This window comes from Acinonyx jubatus, chromosome B4 (assembly GCF_027475565.1).
Source record: "Acinonyx jubatus isolate Ajub_Pintada_27869175 chromosome B4, VMU_Ajub_asm_v1.0, whole genome shotgun sequence".
Taxonomy (NCBI): domain Eukaryota; kingdom Metazoa; phylum Chordata; class Mammalia; order Carnivora; family Felidae; genus Acinonyx; species Acinonyx jubatus.
In genome coordinates this window covers 9,851,996-9,872,452 of record NC_069387.1, presented here as the reverse complement: position 1 = coordinate 9,872,452, position 20,457 = coordinate 9,851,996, and the positions used below count along the sequence as shown (strand labels likewise).

The 20,457-nt window shown below is 45.6% G+C and overlaps 1 protein-coding gene and 1 long non-coding RNA gene across 4 annotated transcripts in view; one reads left to right on the top strand and one right to left on the bottom strand.

The window, feature by feature from the left end:
• The window catches only part of CELF2 (CUGBP Elav-like family member 2), an 821,985-nt gene that overhangs the window by 369,631 nt on the left and 431,897 nt on the right, over positions 1-20,457 (bottom strand). Inside the window, exon 1 of one of the 3 annotated variants that reach the window (XM_053225258.1) lies at positions 10,790-15,378. The exons of the other annotated variants lie outside the window; for them this stretch is intronic. The gene's annotated coding sequence lies outside the window, so the exon portion shown is untranslated. Of the gene's footprint in view, positions 1-10,789; positions 15,379-20,457 lie in introns of those variants that run through there. 3 annotated transcript variants of the gene reach the window in all.
• LOC113603585 (uncharacterized) lies at positions 1,486-2,785 on the top strand. The gene is made up of 2 exons (XR_003425189.2): positions 1,486-1,863; positions 2,497-2,785. It is a non-coding gene; the product is annotated as an uncharacterized LOC113603585 (long non-coding RNA).

Sequence of the window (20,457 nt, the reverse complement as noted above, 5' to 3'; positions counted from 1 at the left end):
CATCCCTACGACAACATCCCCACGTGTTGTCCTGTGACTGATATTACTGTGTATAAGCACAATACGTGGCTAAGAATATCGCATAATGGATGACAGCCCAGGACCAGACCACTCGGTCTTAAATCTCAGCCAGCACCCCAGGACCAGCTGTGAGACCTGGCGAAGCATTTAACCTCCCTCTGTCTCTGAGCCCGAGTTTCCGCATCCACGAACCAGGGCTATGGATGGTACCTGTGTCACGTGCTCGTCTCACCATTAAGTGAGGGAATGAGTGTGTGCCATCATTACTATTATGGGGTGACAGTGGTTCTCTGCGTATCAGGCTCATCCAGGGGGCTTTGAAACACCCATAGGTAAAGGCTCTATTCCAGAGGGGTCGGATCAGTAGATCTGGGAGGGGGCTTCGGAAGCTGCCAAGTCCGTGCAGGGGGGACCCTGATGCAAGGCTGGAGACAAAGATTACCATGGCATCAGTTCACAGCAGGCCCCCAGAGACAGGTAAGGCAAACTTTGGGGGAATGAGAAGCACACACCTCAGACCCAGACAGGCTTGGGTTCAAACACCGGTTTTGCAATTTCTCAGCCACGTGGCCTGGAGCTAATCACTTATCTCCTGTGAGTCTCTGTTTTCTCATCTGTAAATGGAGATAGCACCAACTTACTGAGTGTTGCCGTGAGGTTTAGAGAGATCTGTGAAGGCTCCAGCAGGCAATCGGTACAGGATGCTTTAAAAAATGTATACTTATGCTTACGTAGATTGCTCAAAACAGAAGGAAAGGAAACAGAAGTGCTAGCTATCTGGGGCCTTTGGAACAGGCAGTTAATCTTCTAAGAACTATGAATTATAATTTGTCTTTTTTAGATAACAAACACATCTGTATGTTACATGTTCTCCCTTTTGAACAAAACAAATTTATGTACTCTTTGCTACACACTGTTTTTTTTTTTTTCTTTTCTTTTCTTTTTACTTAACAATATATCTTGGGGATTTTTTCGAAATCCGTACATATGGAAGATCCTCATTTTTATTCTACAGAACATGGTATTCCGCTGAAATGATGTCTCATAATTTAACCAGTCGCCCCATCGAGGGGCATTTAGGGGGTTTTCTAGCATTTTCTCATACAAACAATGCAGCAATGACTAACTTTTAAATAAATCTTTTCACACAAATGTATCTGTAGGATAAATTCCTAGAAGTGAAATCGCTAGATCAGAAGGTTTGTACATTCGTTATTTTGTTAAAAAATCCCCCACCCACCCTCCGTAGATTTTGCACCAGTTTGTAACTCCCATCAGGAATGAGAGGGAGCCTGCTCCCCACACCTCCATGAACACACGCTCTTGTCAAGCTCTCTGGTCTTTGGCCATCCAATGGTCAGGAAGTGGTATCCCATGGTTTAATTTGCCCTCCAAGTACAATTGTGCCTATTTTCATGTTTTAGGACACTCTGAATACTCTTTCCTAGGCAATGATTCTTCCTGTCCTTTGCCTGTTTCTCCATTGGTTTGTTGGACTATGTCATTTTGATTTATAGCAGCTCTTTACATATTTGACTTGGCAGGCCTTGGTCTGTGATATGAATTGCAAATATTTTTTTGCAGCTTGTCATTTGTTTTTTGACTTTGCTTATTGCTAATTCGTCCTCCTGTATTTGTTCGTTTGCCCACGTAGAAATTTTTTATGGAGTTAAATTTACCAACTATTTCTCTTATGGCTTTTGGGTTTTGTATCATGGTTTTAAAGAGGCTTCCCTGTGCTGATGTCACCAGAGAATTCTCTTCCGGTTTCCTCCGATAAATGTATTGTTTTACATTCTGCATTGAAATCTTTGATCCATTTGAAATGTATGCTGGTGTAAGGTACGTACCTGTTGTTTACTTGACTGAATTCAAATCATTTATATGGTTTTCATACTTCTAATATAAGTTCTAACATAGTTCTCATATTTAGAGAAGAGCAATTTATAAGAAATTATCTGTACGGTAAGAAAACAAAAAACAAAAAACAACCTTGAAAATTCCAAGCAAAGAGAAAATGAACAGTTATTCTTTCTTGTTAGAAAACTTCAACAGCTGACTTTCCTTCCATTTTCCTGGTGTGAAAACACATTTGATATTCTTCTCCTCCTTTTCAACAGTTGTCACTCATTTACTAAAAATATTAATCTTCACAGTGAATTGAATTAAAAATTACAGATGGGAACAGTAAGTGAAAATTTCTGAAGATGGCATTATTGTCCCCCTTTGAATGATTCTTTTTTGTGTGTGGGCAATCCTATCTCCTTTATCTGCAATGCTTTAAATGCCTCAGTGCAATAACAATATAATCATAAAAGCTAATTAGTAAAGATTTTGTGTCTTGTTAATGATGCACAATTGATTATGGCTTGAAGACAGAATGAGCCTAACCATTCAACCGTGAGGAGCATTGCATTTTATCTTCCTACAATATGTAGGTGATGGCATTTTTATTACTGTTTTTCTATTATGTAGACATCTGACCCAACTCGCCAGTCTGCTCTTCTGTGGTATCATCATTCACTACCACCCAACCTGAGCCCTTTAAAGATGTAGGGATCATTCTGGATGCCTGATTCCAGGAAGGATGAGGAGAATTAATGACACATGGACCAAACGGTGAACAGCAATCAGGGTGTTACCTCCCTATTCCATCTTTGCTTGATTTTTTTTTAAACTATACTTCTTCCCCTAAAGCCATAGGCCATAATTATGTCATACAAGCACCTGAATAAAAATCACTTTAAAGTAGCCACTTAAATAACTGTAATCTTTTTTCTGGACCTTCTCACAGTCACTACTTCTTTATCAGTAAATAGACGTAGCTAGACACAGATATAGGTAAATGTAAGAATATTTATGTAGAGAAAGGAACATCATACAGAGACTCTGGAACACCCCAGCAAATGTCTCTTCCCCTGGGCTTATGTCCTGCCAGATTCGTCCCCTGAGTCTAATTTCTGTCTTCCTTCCTCTCTCACTGTCTTCCTTCTCTGTTAATGGTTTCCTTCTCCATCTCCAGAGTCTCCAACTCCAAAGCTGTGTGTAACTGTAGCTGCTTTCTTTGGGGTTTGGTCCAGTACCCAGTTTTTCAAGGAGATGGGAGTTTGGCTCTTTTCTAAGTTGGTGTGGATCGCACAGCCATGACGAGAAAAGTACATGATAGGTGCGAATTTCAACGTGTAAGGATTAAGAGTCTGTTATGACATGGATCTGCCTTCAGAACGTACAACTAAGACAGTAATTCTGGCATTGTTATTCCCTGTTGCAATTTCCCGACACTTGAAAATGTCCAAAGATATTCTCCTTGGAGGCCTGCACAGAAGCTCTGGGGCCTTCACTCTCATGACGCAGGGCAGCCCCACCCCCACTTGACCCTGAGCGTTGCCCTGGCTCGATGCCATCCTGTCCCTATTTGCTCCTCCACTCTCCTCCTCACCGTGGACGGTGGGGCGAGAGCTGCCCTGTGGCTGGTGGGGCAGCTCCAGAAGCTCACAGTGTGGAAGAATGAGAGGGAATCTGTCATCGGAAGGAGTGTTTGGCTATCTGGAGAGGGGACTTACACGTCTCTTTGCGTAGAGGGCCTTTCCTCTCTCGTGTCAGCCTGTTGCTGGGCCGTGACTTCATTATATCTGGGCTGCCGGGCCAAAAAGGCAAGACTCAGTGTCGCGTGGGGGACCAGAGTGTGATTTAAATGGAAAAGTGTGACCTGCCTTCTTTCCTCTTTGCCCAATGGTAAAGGGGCTGGCTTTAGGGGAGAGACACTGGTTGAACTGGAAAGTCTGAACAGAAGGCATGGAATTGAGGAATGCTCCAGTTCTCAGCTTCACAAACCAGCGTCCTCAGAGGAGTTGAACAGCATGGAGCCATGCCTACCCACCCAGTCACCCTTCTCCTGGCCGGTGCCTACTCGCTGAACAGAAACTTACCAAAATCAGGGCTTCACTACTTGGAGGGTAAGCAAGAAGGAGGTGCTGCAGACGAGTTCCTGGTAGGCTTGAAGAATGTGTCCTGATGGCTTTGGGAACTGGCTTTTATAGACACTCAAAGTCTAGCTAAATAGTAGGTCACAAAATAGAGAGGGTCACCAATGGCACAAGAGCTATTTGCACAAGTTACCACAATGCTATCTCTAGAAAATTACTGCTGCCGTGTACCATACGACAAAGTTCAAGTCTGACCATCCTGAAACGTGACTTACGAGGTGTTTTTCATGGAAGTTCTACTTCCGTTTGGTGTAGGCTTTAGCTTGTCAGACGCCATGCGTGACCTACCTTCGTAACAGGCCTTGAACAGGCGATCTCTTAACACGTGCTGATGGCTGAGGCCATTCTGTCTCAAGGACTTTAACTGAACTTGTATGTTTTATACTTGTGGCCCGAGGCAACTTAATCACAACAGTTGCAATTTTATATGCAAAAAACTGATAAATAAGTAAATGGTATTCAGTTTCCAAAAGAGGGTGGCAGCCGTGGGAAATCCTAGAAATAGTCACTGTTCCCAGGTCCCTGGTGAAATCCTGGCAATTCCTCCACACTTCCCTGTGAAGGGCAGTCCCCGGGTAGCATGCCGTGATTAAAGCATGCCCCGTACCCTACCCCCAGAATAAAATCAACAGAATACTAAGGACCATATCCATCTCCCCCTGTGGTTGCTACTATTTACAAGAACATCGAGCAGTTTTCCTTTGCCCTTTGTCTGGACCCCGCCCCCCCCCCCCCCATGTGAGATCCTGAGTGGTTTAAGCCTCTGGCCCCACTGGCTCAGACCCAACGTTTGCGGGGGGGGGGGGGGGGGGGGGGGAGGGGGAGGGGGGCACGGACAGAAACCAACCCTCTTAAAGGGCTGTGTGGGCCACGTGCTCTCAACTGCAACCACTTTCCTCCGTGTTCCCTCAGAGTGATTTTCTCTGGGGCTCCAGCAACCCAAAGCTACAGAACACTCTCAGAAATGCCCTTCGGATCACGGTCTTTCCCCAGCTCAAGCTTCCTGTTTCGTTCAAGGGCACGCAGTAAAGATGGAGGCACAGGCCTATGGAAACTGCAAACCAATTAAGACATACCAGTGTGGCCAGATACCCGCCCAGCCCTACCCCAGGGGATGAACTCAGAATGGAGGACAGGAGGCCTGGTGAGGGATGGTGGCTCCTCCTTTGTAATCAGAAAAGCCCCTCAAGCAACCCAGAATCAGAAAGGGGACAAATACTCTTTTAACATAAAAAAAAGTCAAAGTTCTGTCAACCTGAAGAATGTGAATCTCTTAGTAGACAAAGTAAGGGGTTTTAGCCAGAAACAGATCTTTACGGTGTGAGTCTGCATTTCCAGGTGGGATTGAGAAAGCAGCCGTCTGCCACCCCCGTCCATGCCATCCTGTCTCCCACTCTGCACTCAGCATCCCCTCTCTCTTGTCCGTGGCAGTGAAATCAGGCTTGGGAGAGACCTCTTGGGAAGCAGACACGAGGACACAGCAAGGTTTAGGGACTGATAGGATATTCCAGAAAATGCAGGGGCTTTGGGAGTAGGACAGAGATGAATGGAGAGAGAAAGACTACGGGAAGGGAAGGAGTGGGAGGGGCTGGATGAGAGGAGGGAACATCCATATGGGGCATCCTCAAGTTCTGGGAGGGGAGACTTCACATGCTGTCTTAACTCTGTTCCAGGGGCTATAACACAACATCACAGACTCGGTGGCACTTAAACAAAAGAAGTTTAGTTCTGGAGACTGGAAGTCCAAAATCAAGGCGCCCGCAAGGTCAGGTTCTCGTAAAGGCCTTCTTATTGGCTCAGGTACCTCATCACATGGTGGAAGAGGCTGGGAGTCTCTCTGGAGCCTCTTTTTTTTTTTTTTTTTTTTTTTTTAATGTTTATGTATTTTGAGAGAGAGGGAGAGAGTGAGAGAGAGGGAGAGACAGCATGAGGGAGCACGAGCGGAAGAGGGGCGGAAAGAGTGAAGGAGAGAGAGAATCCCAAGCAGGCTCCGCACGGCCAGCACAGAGCCCGACACAAGGCTCCGACTCACGAGCTGTGAGATCATGACCTGACTCGAATCCAGAGTCCATCGCTTAACGGACTGAGCCACCCAGGCGCCTCAATTGCTAACTTTTACAGAGAAGTTCTATTTGTCAGGTGGTGTTCTAAGCACTTTACATATGTGAACCTATTCTGTTTTCACTACGACCTATCATTGTTGTATCTCCATTTTATGGATGAGAGAAGTGAGACCTCGAGAGGGTGACGTAACCACCCAACTTCCTGCAACTGGGAAACCAAATAGCCAAGAAACCTCTCACCCGGGGGAGGGGGGCAGTGTGGCCCCACAGTCCACACTCTCGGTCATCTCTATACTGCAAGGGGGAAGGGGGGACACAACGGAAGGGATGCTGGGGCAGGGTCGGGGTGAGAATAGTGATTTGAAATAGGGACATCATGGAAAGCCTCACGGGAAAGGTGATAACTGAGCAAAACCATGCACAGAGGTGAGGAGGAGATAGGAGTCTATCCGAGGGAAGATCGTTCACTCGCAAAGCCCTCAAGGCCAGAGGGAGACAGGCCTAGCCTGAGCAGTGTGACCAAGGCGGGGACCAGCAGCGACCAGGCTGAGCGTCTTGGCCAGGCTGCAGAGGGCGGCTCAGAAACGTAGACGAGGCCTGCGGCTTTCAGTCTGGAGAGTCTGAGGGGACACGTGGCACGGTCTGACGTTCACATTAAAGTTCTTGCTGCTGGGCTGGGAATACACTAAGGATTTCTGGGGTAGAAGCTGGGAAACCAGTCAGAGGCTTGTTGACCTCCAACAACACAACACTGCCAGGGCGGGGGGGGGGGGGGGGCGGTGGTCAAGGGACAGAAGGGGTCAGCAGGCCTTGAGGGCACCCCTAAGCTCACGGTGAAGCCCCATGTCCCCGGGCTGTGCAGGGCCAGTCGGTTGCACTGTTCACAAAGACCCGCCGACCTGCGGGCAAGGTTGGGAGATTCTGGACACCGGAGGAAACACGAGCTTCTGTTCTTGGCTGCCTTGTGCTCACCAGATATCACTGACTGACATTCTTTTTGACTTGGGTACAAGCTGTTCTCGCTCACCTCATCTCACTTTCCCCTCAGGGCTCTGATTCCTTCTTTCTTCAACTGTTACTTCTGCGGAGGAGAGCCCTGAACTCCACACCCGGCCCACACACTTCTAACTTCCACGAGCACATCTACGATTCCCTATTTCCTACCCCACAGCCTCCGGATGCCCCTATTTCCTGACCACAAGACCAGGAGGCCAGATTTGTAGTTGGACCTCAATCCACCTTGGTTTTTGGCTCTCGTCCAAATGATGGTGATTCCTATAAATTATCCTCTGAGACTTCTTCTCTTTCCATTCCCACTGCCATGCCAACGTCCTTCCCTTGGATGACATTTCCCTCCCTCTGGATGATTTCCAGAGCTGCCCAACTGGTTGCTCTCCTCTCAGACCCATCCCTCATTACAAACTCCTGTGAGCTCAACCTTGCCAAAGGCAAGCTGTGACCCTTGCTGCAAAATCCCCAGCTGTTCCTCACTTCCCGGTGCGGGTGTGCCCCAGTGTGGCGGTCCACAATCCCCAGATACGTCCAAGTCTGTCTCCAGCTTCATTATTCCCTCGACACAACTGACCCTGCACGGCACGTGACTTGTGAGTCTTCTGTCATATCCTGCACATTCCTGCCTCATGTTCTTGGAGCCACACCTGCCTTCTTGCAGCTTTCCCTCATTCCCTCTTCATGAAGACCTTCTTATTCTCCCAAATTGGAAGCATTTTCTCCCTCTTCTAAAATGACATAGTTGTCTTATGCATTTGTGGTACAGATGAGGACTTTTGTCCTATTACACTCTTCATGACCTTGGAAGCAGAAAGTTGAAGGCATTATTGAATGTCTGCGAGTGTCTATCAGGGAGTACTCTAGATGCTAGATACCTAGGTGCTAGGTACCAGAGTATCGATCCCAGGCACCTAGGTGCTCACTTATTCATTAACTTCTTTACTCCACAAACATTGAAAGCCAGGCATTGAGGACACCAAGGTAATAAGATACCATTCCCCTCTTCAATATGCTCGTTAGGTATTTAACACAACATGAAATAATTTACACATTACGGGAGTGGTAATCCGACCATCCTCAGTTAACAATTATGTTTCACGCTCCCGTCTACTCCTGCCCTCATAAATCAAGGTAATTACTTGGCAATCTGGCTGGGCCTTGTAAGGCAAAAGAGCTGTTCATGTCTTGTGTCAAACGGTGAAGAGGGAGGAGAGGAAAAGGGTAAATTACCCTGCTTCCCATCTGTGCCCAATCAGCTCTAAATCTCCAGGAAAAATGTGCTCAGGATCTCCAAAGACAGATCCTTCCCACAGTGCATCCAAAAGTAGGGTTTTGTGCAGTAGGAAAGGGGCTGGCTATAATAGGTGTGTAAGCATATCTGAAACTTTGTGCTGATCTTTTATGTTTGAGAGAGAGCGTGTGCACTTCTAATGGATTTAAAAGGTTACCTTACCTCCCCCGACTGTATACACAGCTAGCAGAACAGGGCTCTGAAGGTCTGACTGGGACATGTGCCGCACATTTTAAAGACGCCCCGTGAAATGGACAACACAACTGTCCGCTCAAGCTCAGGTATGATTCTGATAAGTTACTGACCTTTGATACAACGTCCAACAGGCTGAGATTTAGAAATGTGTTCTCGGGGAGCCTGGGTGGTCCAGGCGGTTGAGCGTCAGAATTCGGCTCAGGTCATGATCTCATGGTTTGTGAGTTCAAGGCCCTCATCAGGCTCTGTGCTGACAGCTCAGAGCCTGGAGCCTGCTTTGGGTTCTGTCCCCTCTCTCTCTGCCCCTTTCTCTCCCTCTCTCTCTCTCTCAAAAATAATAAATATTAAAAAAAAAAAAAAGAAATGTGTTCTCATCATACAGGAGATGCCTAAGATGGGGCAAACAAGTAGTTTAAATGCCCCCTAAAAGGAAAATAAGAACAGCGTGTAGTCAGTATATCATAGTGGTTAGGAGCTTTTAGAGCTAGTCTGCTTGGGCCAGAATGCTAACTCCACAGCTTACAAGTTGTGTGACCTTACATGAGTCACTTAACCTCTATATGCTTCATCTCTAAATGGAGATAATATAACAATCCTCAGAAGTGTTGTTATGAGTATTAATGAATTAATATGTATAAGATCCTTTGAACGGTGCCTGGCAATCATTAGCACCATGTCAGTGTTTACTAAATACAGACAATGTTTTTTAGACTTTGTCTTTTTTTTTTTAACTTCATCTTTTATGTTTTTTGGTGGGGAGAGAGATAGAGAGCAAGCGGCAGAGGGGCAGAGAGAGAGGGAGGGACAGAATCCCAAGCAGGCTCCGCACTGTCAGCGCAGAGCCCAATGTGGGGCTCGAACTCATGAACTGTGAGATCGTGACCTGAGCCGAAATCAAGAGTTGGATGCTTACCCAACTGAGCCACCCAGGTGCCCTGAGACTTCATCTTTTTAAGAAAAGAAGCATAGGGCGCCTGCGCCCATCAGTCACCCCACACGGCATGGGAATGTCTTCATGACCTCATCATTATTTGTAGACAACTCTCCGTTCCCAATGGTCTACGGGGCAGCCAATGTTATTTGTAAGAAAAGGAGAGGAGTAAGTTCTGCCATGCACAGTACATTTTTGTGCTTAATACTCTCTTAAACAGAAGAAAAACATCCAAAGAGGAAAAAATCTTCCCCAAATGATACCTGAATCAACCCGAATGAAAGATGAAAGTGGGGTAGGTAACATAACCCTTTCATAGGGGACACATGCCACAGCATTACCGAGCACCGCGTGCGGTCCTGTGGGGAGAGAAGATCCCCCAGTTGGCCCTCTTTATGCCTTGTTTCCTCCTTGATGTGCAATTTCATCTTTCTGGGGTCTACATAAATCTCCCGCAGCCGGTATTATCTTCCCATCATGAGTGAGCGGCCATAACGACAGCCACCTGTTTTAGTGACTGAGCCAGGATGTCAACACTTGCAGTGGAGTGTTGTTAATCTAAGTAACCTTTCCCTTCAGGGACGCCACCCCCGCCCTCATGCAGTTACAAGCCATTTCCAGAGCACCTGTTCCCCCTCTCGTTCTAAAAGGTAAATTCCTCCCAGAGGGGGCCCCCTGCTCCTACCCCCACCCCCCGCCACGCCATTTGTATAAATCCTGCACTTTCGGTCGCTATGGTTTTCTCCATCGCACCAGCAGGGGGAAAGAGCGCAAGATGGAGACGTATTGTTTGAGCAAGCACATTAACATGCTGAAACGGCCCCGTCAGAAATTTGTCAACATTGTTAAGGGCCACCTTCCCGGGCTTCCGTCCGAGAACAGCTGCCGATACCGGCCGCGGGCCCTTGCGCCACATCTTCCTGGACGTCAGGGGCAGAAATAGCCCCGGGGGGGTTCGGTGCCAGGGGCTGCCATGCTCCCCACTTGCCACTCATCCGCACGGGGCGCTCCCCCCCCCCCCCCCCCGGCTCTCAGCACCTCTCACGAACCCGAACGCCGTTCCCGGGCTCCCCGACCCCGTTTCAGCAGCTGGCACAGAGACTGCCAACGTCAGAACCGTCCTGGCGAGCCCAGCTACTGCGAGCCCGAGTGGCAAGAGGCTGAGGTAAGACTGGGGAACACGTGCCAGGGTCTGGCAGGGAGCAGGTTCTGAGCGTCTGTGACCCGCTTTGCTCCCTCCCCTGAGTACCTAAGTCTTGACCATCCTTCCCAGGCCCGGGCTGCACCTCACCTCCTCCACGGAGCCCTCCCAGCCTCTCAGCTTGCACCGCTCCCTTCCTGGCCACGTTGGAAACTCTTCTCCGTCCTCTTATCTGTACTGCTGCACACACCTCCTTGTCCCGCTGCCCAAGTGCAGGTGGCCAAGACAGGAAGGAGGGGAAATGGAGTGAGTTGTCTCCACCCACTACCTCTAACCTTGTCCTTCCTGCCCTGTGTCCCTGTGTCATGCTCATCAACAGCATCCCCTGCTCCTGGGTTACTGGCTTAGTACTGTTCCAGTCTACTCTTGGATGGAATGTCTGGGGGACCCACTGATGCCACTAGTCCCACAGATTGATCTGAAGCCACAAGTACCTTTTCTTTCTTCCATCCTGTTTAGATTTTTTTTTTTTTTTTGAGAGGGAGGGAGAGAATGCGATCGGGGGAGGGGGAGAGAGAGAGGGGGACAGACGATCTGAAGTGGGCTCCGCTGACAGCAGGGAGCCCATGTGGGGCTTGAACTCATGAACCATGAGATCATGACCTAGGCCAAAGTTGGACGCTCAACCAACTGGGCCATCCAGGTGCCCCTATCCTGTTTAAATGGAAGGGTTGGCTCTCTTCTCTTTGGCTAATCCTTGCCATACCCTCTTGCCATACAGTCTTCTCAAGGACTGCACCCCCTTCTCCCTATCCTCTCTTTTTCCTTCCATGCGTTTAGACATGTGCACATCTCTCCTGTCTTTGAGAGACATCCTACCTCAAAGTCCATCATTTCCCACCAGCGACCACTGCGTCTCGCTTGTCCCCCTTGATGCTGAGCTTCTTAAATGAATTTTCCAGACTTGCTCATTTCCAACTCCCTTCTAAATCCACTCCAATATGGCTGCCTTCTTACCTCTTAAGTCAATACCTGTGCTAGATACCCCTATCCCCCTGTTCCTTAGTACATGTAATTACTGAGGTGCTAGTCTATGCTCTCTGCCCTTCATACGCAAGATACCTTCCCCAGGCCAAATACGCTCCCGAGATTCAAAGGTCATCTATTTGCTAATGACACCTGAAATTATATATATACCTACACTGAGGGAAGTAGTGTTTCAAGAAGAAGGAAATGGCCAATGGTATCAAATACTTCCAAGAAGCTAAACAACATGTGCACTGAAGTGTCTATACATGGGATTGGATTTAGCTGCACCTGAGACACTGGCAAACTCTGTAAGGTTCTGTTGGTGACAGTAGGACAAAGCGCTCATTTTGCAGATCAACTACCTAAACCCAATGAGGCTAAGTGTCTAAAGAGGCTCAAGGTCACACACCTAGGCAGATCCAGTACTCGAACAGGATTCCAGGGTGATATGTGCCCAAGACATGCTGACTCCATCCCTTCATAGTGAGTACAGTCTGGACTTTCTCACTCTTGCGTACACAGAGCACTCCCTTTTGGGCCATGGCTAGCCCGCCCCTAGCTGGTCAAGTTACAGAGTCAACCGGTTCAGGAGTCATCTGGGGTAAGTGACAGAACTAGATTTTTGAGAACAGTGTTTTGCCTAGGGCTCTAGCCAAGCATCCTGATCTTTCCAAATCCAGTCTTATAGCAGATACCCTGTTTTTCCCTATCAGAATCTGTTCATTCTAGTAAGAGGTACACACTTAAGTTTCTGCTCCTGCCATCTATCTAGATCCCTGATCCTAGATCCTGCTCCTTGCAGGGCTCAACCAACTCTTTCTTCAGTGCCAGGTGGGGGTTCTGCCCCTCACAGGGGATCCCTTGACAGGGATACCTGTCTCATCAAACCCTAGAGCAGACATAGAGTCCCACTCTGAGTCTACTCTCAGCTTCAACTCTGGTTCCTTCTTAGCCATGGTGAGATGGTTTTCAATTACCAAAGAAATAATGATCACGTTTTTCTTGGCCCTATGATTTCTTTCTTCTTCACCATCAAGGTATTAATCCACATCACCACAAACAATTGAGTTGGTCTTAGAACACAACATTTCAACTCCAGCAAAAAATAACTTTCCATCAGATTGCGATTTGGAATCATATTTGTGTAAGCAACCTCTATAATAGCCCCCAGTGATCCTCACCATCTGGTATTTGTGCCCTTGGATAATCCCTCTTTTGAGTATGGGTTGGATCTTGTGACTCTTTTATAATGAAGGGAACACAGTAACAGTGATAGGATGTCTCTGATGAGATTAGGTTATAAAAAAGACTGTGACTTCCATCTCATTGGCCATACCTCATATCTCACTACCTTGGAAGCCACATTACCTATGGAGAGGCCCACATAGCAGGAAAGTGGGGGAGGTTCCAGTCAACAGAAAACCAGGAAGTGGAGCCTCATTCTAATAGCCTACAAGGAACTGGATCCTTCCAACAACCATGTAAATGAGCTTAAAAGTGGGTCTTTCCCCAGCTGAGTTTTCCTATGAGATCATACCCCTGCCAAAAAAACTCTTACTTGCAGCTCTGTGAGAGATCTTGAAACACAAGCCCTCAGGTAAGCCATGCCCAGATTCCTGACCCGCAGAAACTGAGATACACATGTCTGTTGCTTAAAGCTGCTAAGCTTTGGGGGTAGTTTGTTACACATAAACAGGATTCAGAGTAGGGAAGAAATACATCCAAGATTTTTTTTTTTTCTGAACCCTAAGTCAAAAGGAAGATAGAGAAATACATTTGCTGAAATTCAAACAGGGTGACAAATGCGGTGCTAGTGAAGGTCATTTGACTTTTGATTTCCAAGGTTAACTATTAAGAAGAGTATAACATTGAATTCCCATCATCCCAACAGAATAAATGGAGGAGATAATTAGTTGTCACTTGCTTGGTGTCACTTGCTTGTTTTATGTAGCTGTTTGGGCGGATGGAAAGTGAGTCTAGCATCCACATTCAGCGTTAGCATTAATGAATTCCCAAAATATTCTTTTTTTTTCTGGGGTAAATTTACTTTACAACTACCACCATTGCCAACCAAAAATTAAATCAATAAATCAGTGTAAGGAAATTGTCAGGAGCTAGGAGTCCTGGAGAAGAAAGCAAGTGTTTATGGGCTGAATTCCCACAGCACTCTGTAACTGGCTTGCCACCCAATTTCAGGGCCTTGGGAGGCCCAGAGAGAGAGAGAGAGAGTGCAGCAGGCCTGGGGGCATGAAAGCACTTCAGTACTCTGGGTCCATGTGGGCCCCAGTGTCTCCGTGGCACATTTCTCCACTACTCAGGGAAAAAAAAAAAAAAAAAGAAGCAATCATTGCCCAACTCTTTTTGCTCGTGTTTCTGTTTCTGGCAAGGACTACATATTTCTAACTTATTAACCCTTTGCTAGTACTGTCAAAGTCTGCATGTTTGATGTTGCTTTCTCAACGTGTGCCTTTTTCCTCTGCTGTGATTTGTCTGCAACAACATCACTCACCGCCCCAGAAAAAGGGACAAAAGAGCACATGTGGACTATAAGTTCTGAAGTTAATTCAGCTGTCATAGTGAGAGAAGGTTGTATGCTAGAGAAATGGCCCTCTGAATGTTTTCACACATTCACTGAATCAAGGTACAATCATGAGGGCTTCAAAAGCTACACATGATAGGGTGCTGGGGTGGCTCAGTCGGTTGAGCATCCGACTTCGGCTTAGGTCATGATCTCACAGTTTGTGGGTTCAAGCCCCAGGTCAGGCTCTGTCCTGACAGCTCAGAGCCTGGAGCCTACTTTGGATTCTGTGTCTCCCTCTCTCTCTGCCCCTCCCTGACAGCTGTGTGTGTGTGTGTGTGTGTGCGTGTGTGTGTGTATGTCTCAAAAATTAATAAACATTGAAAAAAAAACCCACACACTTATTTTTGGAAGGAACCCCTCCCTGAAATCTTCCTCCCAACGTACCTGCACACCACACACACATATAAACACACTCATATTCATGTCTGGTTAAGGAGAAACACTCTCCGGTGGTAATTACCTACTCACATAATGAGAGCTCTTAGAATAAGAAATGCAAGCATTATACGCTGTTTCTAGATATTCTTATGCTTGGTGCCATGTATTTGAAACATCTGTGTGATTTACTGAGTGTTGGACTCTTCATTCAAAAATGTCAGTAGAATGTAAAGAAACCCACTTGTGTTGTACTGAACTTGCTCTCTGCAAACTTCCGGTAACCAAAGTGATTTTTTCATTTTTGTCTGGATGCTGGTCATGTGCTGTCCCAACGCTTCTCCCTACAACCAAGAAGCTAGTCTTTTCCCTGTTTTCTGATCTGGGACTTAGCACGGATAATCCACACAGCTAGCTCTTTGAAGATTCGCTAATAACTAGAAACTGAGTGGAATGTTGGAAATTCATATATACTAAATAATCCGAGGTGACCATCTCTTTAAAAATTAAGTGCATCCAGGGTAACTGTGGATGTCCAAAGTGTAAGTCCCCTAGTGCGGGTCCCTTAGAGTTGAGGTGGTTGATACCCAGAGCTCTCTGCTCTCGTGCTTACCCTATCTTTCCTTTGCCCGTTTCCACATGCATAATAAATCTGACAGGCATAAAATTTAGATATTAGCTTGGGGACCTAAGTCAGAAGTAAAGTACCATTAAAAAAAGCGCTAAACTGAGGGCTGATGGGGGGTGGGAGGGAGGGGAAAGTGGGTGATGGGCATTGAGGAGGGCACCTGTTGGGATGAGCACTGGGTGTTGTATGGAAACCAATTTGACAATACATTTCATGTTAATAAATTAAAAAAAAGGTGCTCTCTAGTCTTCCATGTATCCATATTGTTGGCTAACGTGTGGTCAATGCCAGTTTTTCCAATTCTACCTGTCATGCATTTTTTTCCCTCTCCTCCTCCCCTTCCTTATTTCCTTCACTCACTGAATAAATATTTACTAAGGACCTGCCAGGTTCCAGGCACTAGGACAAGTGCTGGGAACGGAATGGTGACACGCTGATGAGACAGGTACTGTCCAAACCTGCTTTAATGCTCCTCGTTTGCCCTGAGGGTGTCCTGCAGATCCTTCCCTAGAAGCCTGTGAATTCCTGCCTCTTTTGGTCTTTGAGGGAGCGAAAGAGCCTTTTTTCTGGCCTTTGGAGTGCTTGGCCTGAGCCTGGGGAAGGTAAAGTGCCCAAGAAGGAATGCTCCCAGGGTGCCATCAACCACCGACGGGCAAGGCATTGTGGAAAACCCCAATCTGGCTTACCCCTCAGTGGGACAGTGTCCCACAGGTGTCCCCCGTGCTTGGGGCCCTGTGGTCCAAGAAGTAACCCTCATGAGCATCTGTTCATGGGCTGTCCTCTCTTCCCCCATCACTTCCGCACTCCCTCCTGTCCTGTGACTCCAGTCTTTGACTCAGGATTAGCTCTGGGGGAAACCCACTGAACTTACAAACTTACTGGGGAGACACAGAAAAGTAACTGAATTGTTGCAAAACTCCATTTTTTTTTTCCGGGTAGGAAAACAGCAGAATGCTAAAAAAAAAAAATTCAAATTGAGAATCTTCTAAACCTAAGCGGCCTGGTATGTTTGCGATGGTATTTTTAACATATCCCGAAGTGTCAGGCAAACCCATAAAGCATTCATTCAAATGAAATTTGAAGGACATAGAAAACACAGGCATATTCTCTGAAAGAATTATCATGCGATGCCTTAAATAGAAGACACTTGCATTTTCCATTCTTCAAATTTAAAGATGATCCTTTGGCATTTGGGTCTTTGGACTGGCTGTACTGCTTAGCTTTTTGTTAAAGCTAAATAACATTTCCTATTCTGCAAAATAGTATAAGACCCTGAATCAAACCGATTCTTCTTGGTAAACTTTACTCGAATGCTGTTTTTCATCAACATCACATGCCTATTAGAAAATGAAAAACAGCTGGCTTTCCACTAACATGATTATTTTCCATTATTGAATTCTGAATATTCAGTGTTACCTGTCTCCCTCTCTATCCCTCTTGAGTCATTCCAAATGAGATTGCTATCCGAGACACCTCAGTTTACTTCAGTAACAGGGACAGGATGAATAGGAATAGAGGTAGAAAGAGAGAAGCAATACTGCTCCTATAATACTTTGCAGCTTCATATGGAATAAATAAAACAAAGACGATTTTAACATCTGCACAGTCAATAAATGTCAGTTTCCAGAAATCAGCTCCACAGCCCGTGAATTGACGACGGTATTGAAGCTGATTCCTGAATGTGAATATGAATATACCTATTCACACTGTCATACTACCTAGACTTATATGGTCTACAGTCACTGTACAGAATGAGAATAATATCTTGGGAACTCAATTATTTGACATAAATAAGACTTCGTATTTGCAAAATAAAAACTTTCTCATGGCCAAACTTCTGGTCTCTCCTGCAATGATAGCTACTTGTCATAAACTCAGAATTGAAAGTCAGATCTTGATTGATATTGTATCTTAAACTCATATGGGCTTGATAATGGAACACTGCCTTTATTTAGTTCTTTTCAATCCACAGGCTTCTACAGTGGTTTTATAGTTACTCGGAGTCTGGAAAGAAATTCCTCCTGAGTGCTAGTTTCCAAAGTGCTTTGTACTATTTACCATGATATGGTACTTGTAGTACTGTTGTACTGTTTGCTTCTTAAAAAGTAAATAGTGACAAGCCAACCACAGATAAGGTAGAATAATATGAATAAGAGCATCAAGTCCTGAAGGCATGGATCAGAAGTTGGTAAGTGACCACTCACCAAGTGGTCCAAGGACCGGAATCCTTAGAGCTTTGGAAATGCAGAAGGTCACGTCTCACTATGGACCAACTGCATCAGAATATGCATTTAAGCAAAACCCTCTGGTGATTTACAGGCACAGGACAATTGGAGAGGCACTGTTGTACAACATGATATAACATGGTATAAACAGATACTGAAAATGAAGCTTTTGTCCCCAGGGCCAGGGATCTGGAAGTTACCAGAGAAGTGTTGGGGGGTGGGGTGAGGTACAGACAGCCAGAAAGTAGTTGAAGGGGTTTCTAGGTCTGTGGCCCCCCAAACAAGCTTGAAATGATTGCTGGACTCCATCCATAGCAAGCAAGTACTGGCTTGTCCAGTGAGCCCAAATTGTGTTGTCATGAGGACGTCCTTTTGACTCTCTGACACTCAGTCTGGTCACTTGTAAAAACAAGGAGATGACACAAAATAAGCTCCATTTAGTTCTAAAGTTCTATCATTCAACATACAAAAAAGTAACAGGCTGGGGTGTATAGTGAGGGCAGAACATTCACATAACACAAGGATATTTTCACAATTCTTGTACAGATTACTTTGTGATTTCGGGCGATTTTTGTATTAGAATAGGACTATTGTTTCACAGAGAGTAACTTTTTAAGGGAAAACATTTATTTTTGGAGAATTTTTGTACTGAGTGAGAGTAACCATTTCCTTATCCTTGGTCCTTCTAAAGCTCTTTTTGCTTCCTTCTACTTTCTGAAAGTCAACTACACTACACACGTATATCAGAGAAGGGACAGAAGCCAGCCAGAGGCAGAGAGGAAGAGAGAACAGAGAAATATGTAAGAGCCCTTTGTAGTCACTGGGCTGAGAAATCATGGCGACCTCTCTGACTTCTTCTTGTGCTCCAGACCATGGTTCTTTGGTGCGGCCTCACTTCCCGATTCTAACATAATGCAGCTGTCTCCCCTTACCCACGGGAGACACATTACAAGACCCTCAGTGGATGCCTGAAGCCTTGAACCTTGAACAGTACTGAACCCTACAGACGCTGTTTTTTTCTACGATAAAGTTTAATTCATAAATCAGGCATCAGAGATGAACAACAATAGCTAACAATAAAATAGAACAATTATAACAAGATACCATAATGAAAGGTAAATGAATGACTTCTGCACTGTACTCACCCTTACTTGTTTGTGATGATGCGAGATGATAAAATACCTATATGATGAGATGAGGTGACGCGAATGATGTAGGTGTTGTGACAGCGTGGGGCTACTAGTGACCTTCTGACCGTATGTCAAAAGGAAGATCATCTGCTTCTGGATGTGACTGGCTGTGAGTACCTGAAACCATGGAAAGTGAAACCACGGATAAGGGGGGACCACCTCCTAGCTACAACAGGAGCACAGTGTTTTCACCTGCACAAGCATCCCTGTACAATGTCTGAATGGACACCAGGGGGCCTCTTTTGTGATCGATTTCCCTTAACTATATACCTAAAGTTCGCCCAAAGCATTCCCAAACTAATCTCTGCTCTTCTATAGGAAAGCTTAATTTATAATATTTAGGCAATACTATAGTTAGGTTACAAAAGAAACAGCTAAAATGTTGCACTCCTTTTGAGTTTCAATTCACCGTGATATTAAGGAGAGAAACTCTTGCATTGTGAAAGTTGAACTTGGATCGAACTTTCTCAACTGAACGCTGTCAGCTGCCAGAGCTTCAGGCAAGAACCCAGAAAAGATAAAACTCCAGTCATGATGGAATTAGCCAAGCAGCACCAGGCCAAGGCCAAATGGAGCAGGCTGCATACATGACTCTGTGGCCAACAGAACCCTCTGAACAGCGTTAAGCACCAAAGTTTCATAGTGAATGTTAGGGACAAGATGGCAATTGAGGTGGGTGTTTAAAAGGAAAGCACAGTCGAATGTGTAAGTCACCCCAGAGAATTCTTTGCTTTATTCCCCTGAGAAATTGCCAGAATGAATTAGAAACCAGTTATGTATTACACTTATCTCTGCTTCAACATTGTTTGTCCTTGAGGACTTCCTATCAAACTTGCATCTCACTAACTTGGCAAAGGATGCTACTACGCAGCCACAGAATCCGTGTGCGTGTTCGAAATGACTACAAGACTTCTGTGCAAAGAACTCTCAAGACCACAGGGAACGTTCATCTAGATATCTGGCTTGATCCCAAACTCAGTATCAAACAACCCTCTTTGTAGCACCACATTCTCCAGCAAACTCTTCCTCCAGACCTCCCTGGTTTTTGTGGGACAAAAACATTGTGGGACATGACATTCCCAAACTGGAAACTTGACAGTCGTTTGCTCTCTCTCCTTTGTCGCTCAGGTCTAAGAAAGTACTATTGACTTGTTCTTCCCAGTATTTTCTGCAATCAACCACTGCTTTTTTCTTCCTACAGAGCCCAGTCTAGTTCATGCATTTATTGTCCTCATGTGAGCTATTTAGAAAGTTCATCTTCCATTTACTCATTAGTTCCTTTGGTGCATATTTCAGCACCTACTATGTGCTGTAGGCACTGTGCTAGGTGCTGGAGGATAAAAAGGGGAGCAAGCCAGCGCTCAGGTAGTTTGTGGGCTGGTGGAGCTCTTCCCATTGGGGTTCATTTTGCAGGACACATTCAGGTTACCTTCCTAACACACTCTCTGAATCATACATTCATCCTGCTCAAATGCCTCCAACAGCTTACTAAAAGCAAAGCAAACCAAAGGAAAACTCTTTCTACCATTTTAAAGCTTGCAGGCTAGCTTCTACCTACTTTTCTAATCCCCTATTTTACTATTTTCTCAACAAACCATCTGGTTGAAACCAGCTGGCTGAATCTCCATTTCAGAACATTCCCTATTTCTTGCTCTTTGCTTTGTGACTGCTGTTGCTTTTCCCAAAAGATCCACATCCTCCATCGTGATGCTTTTCTAATTGTCATATAAAATGTGTTCTTTCTCTCTTCTGAACATATATATTTGGTCAATTTACGTAATACTCAATGC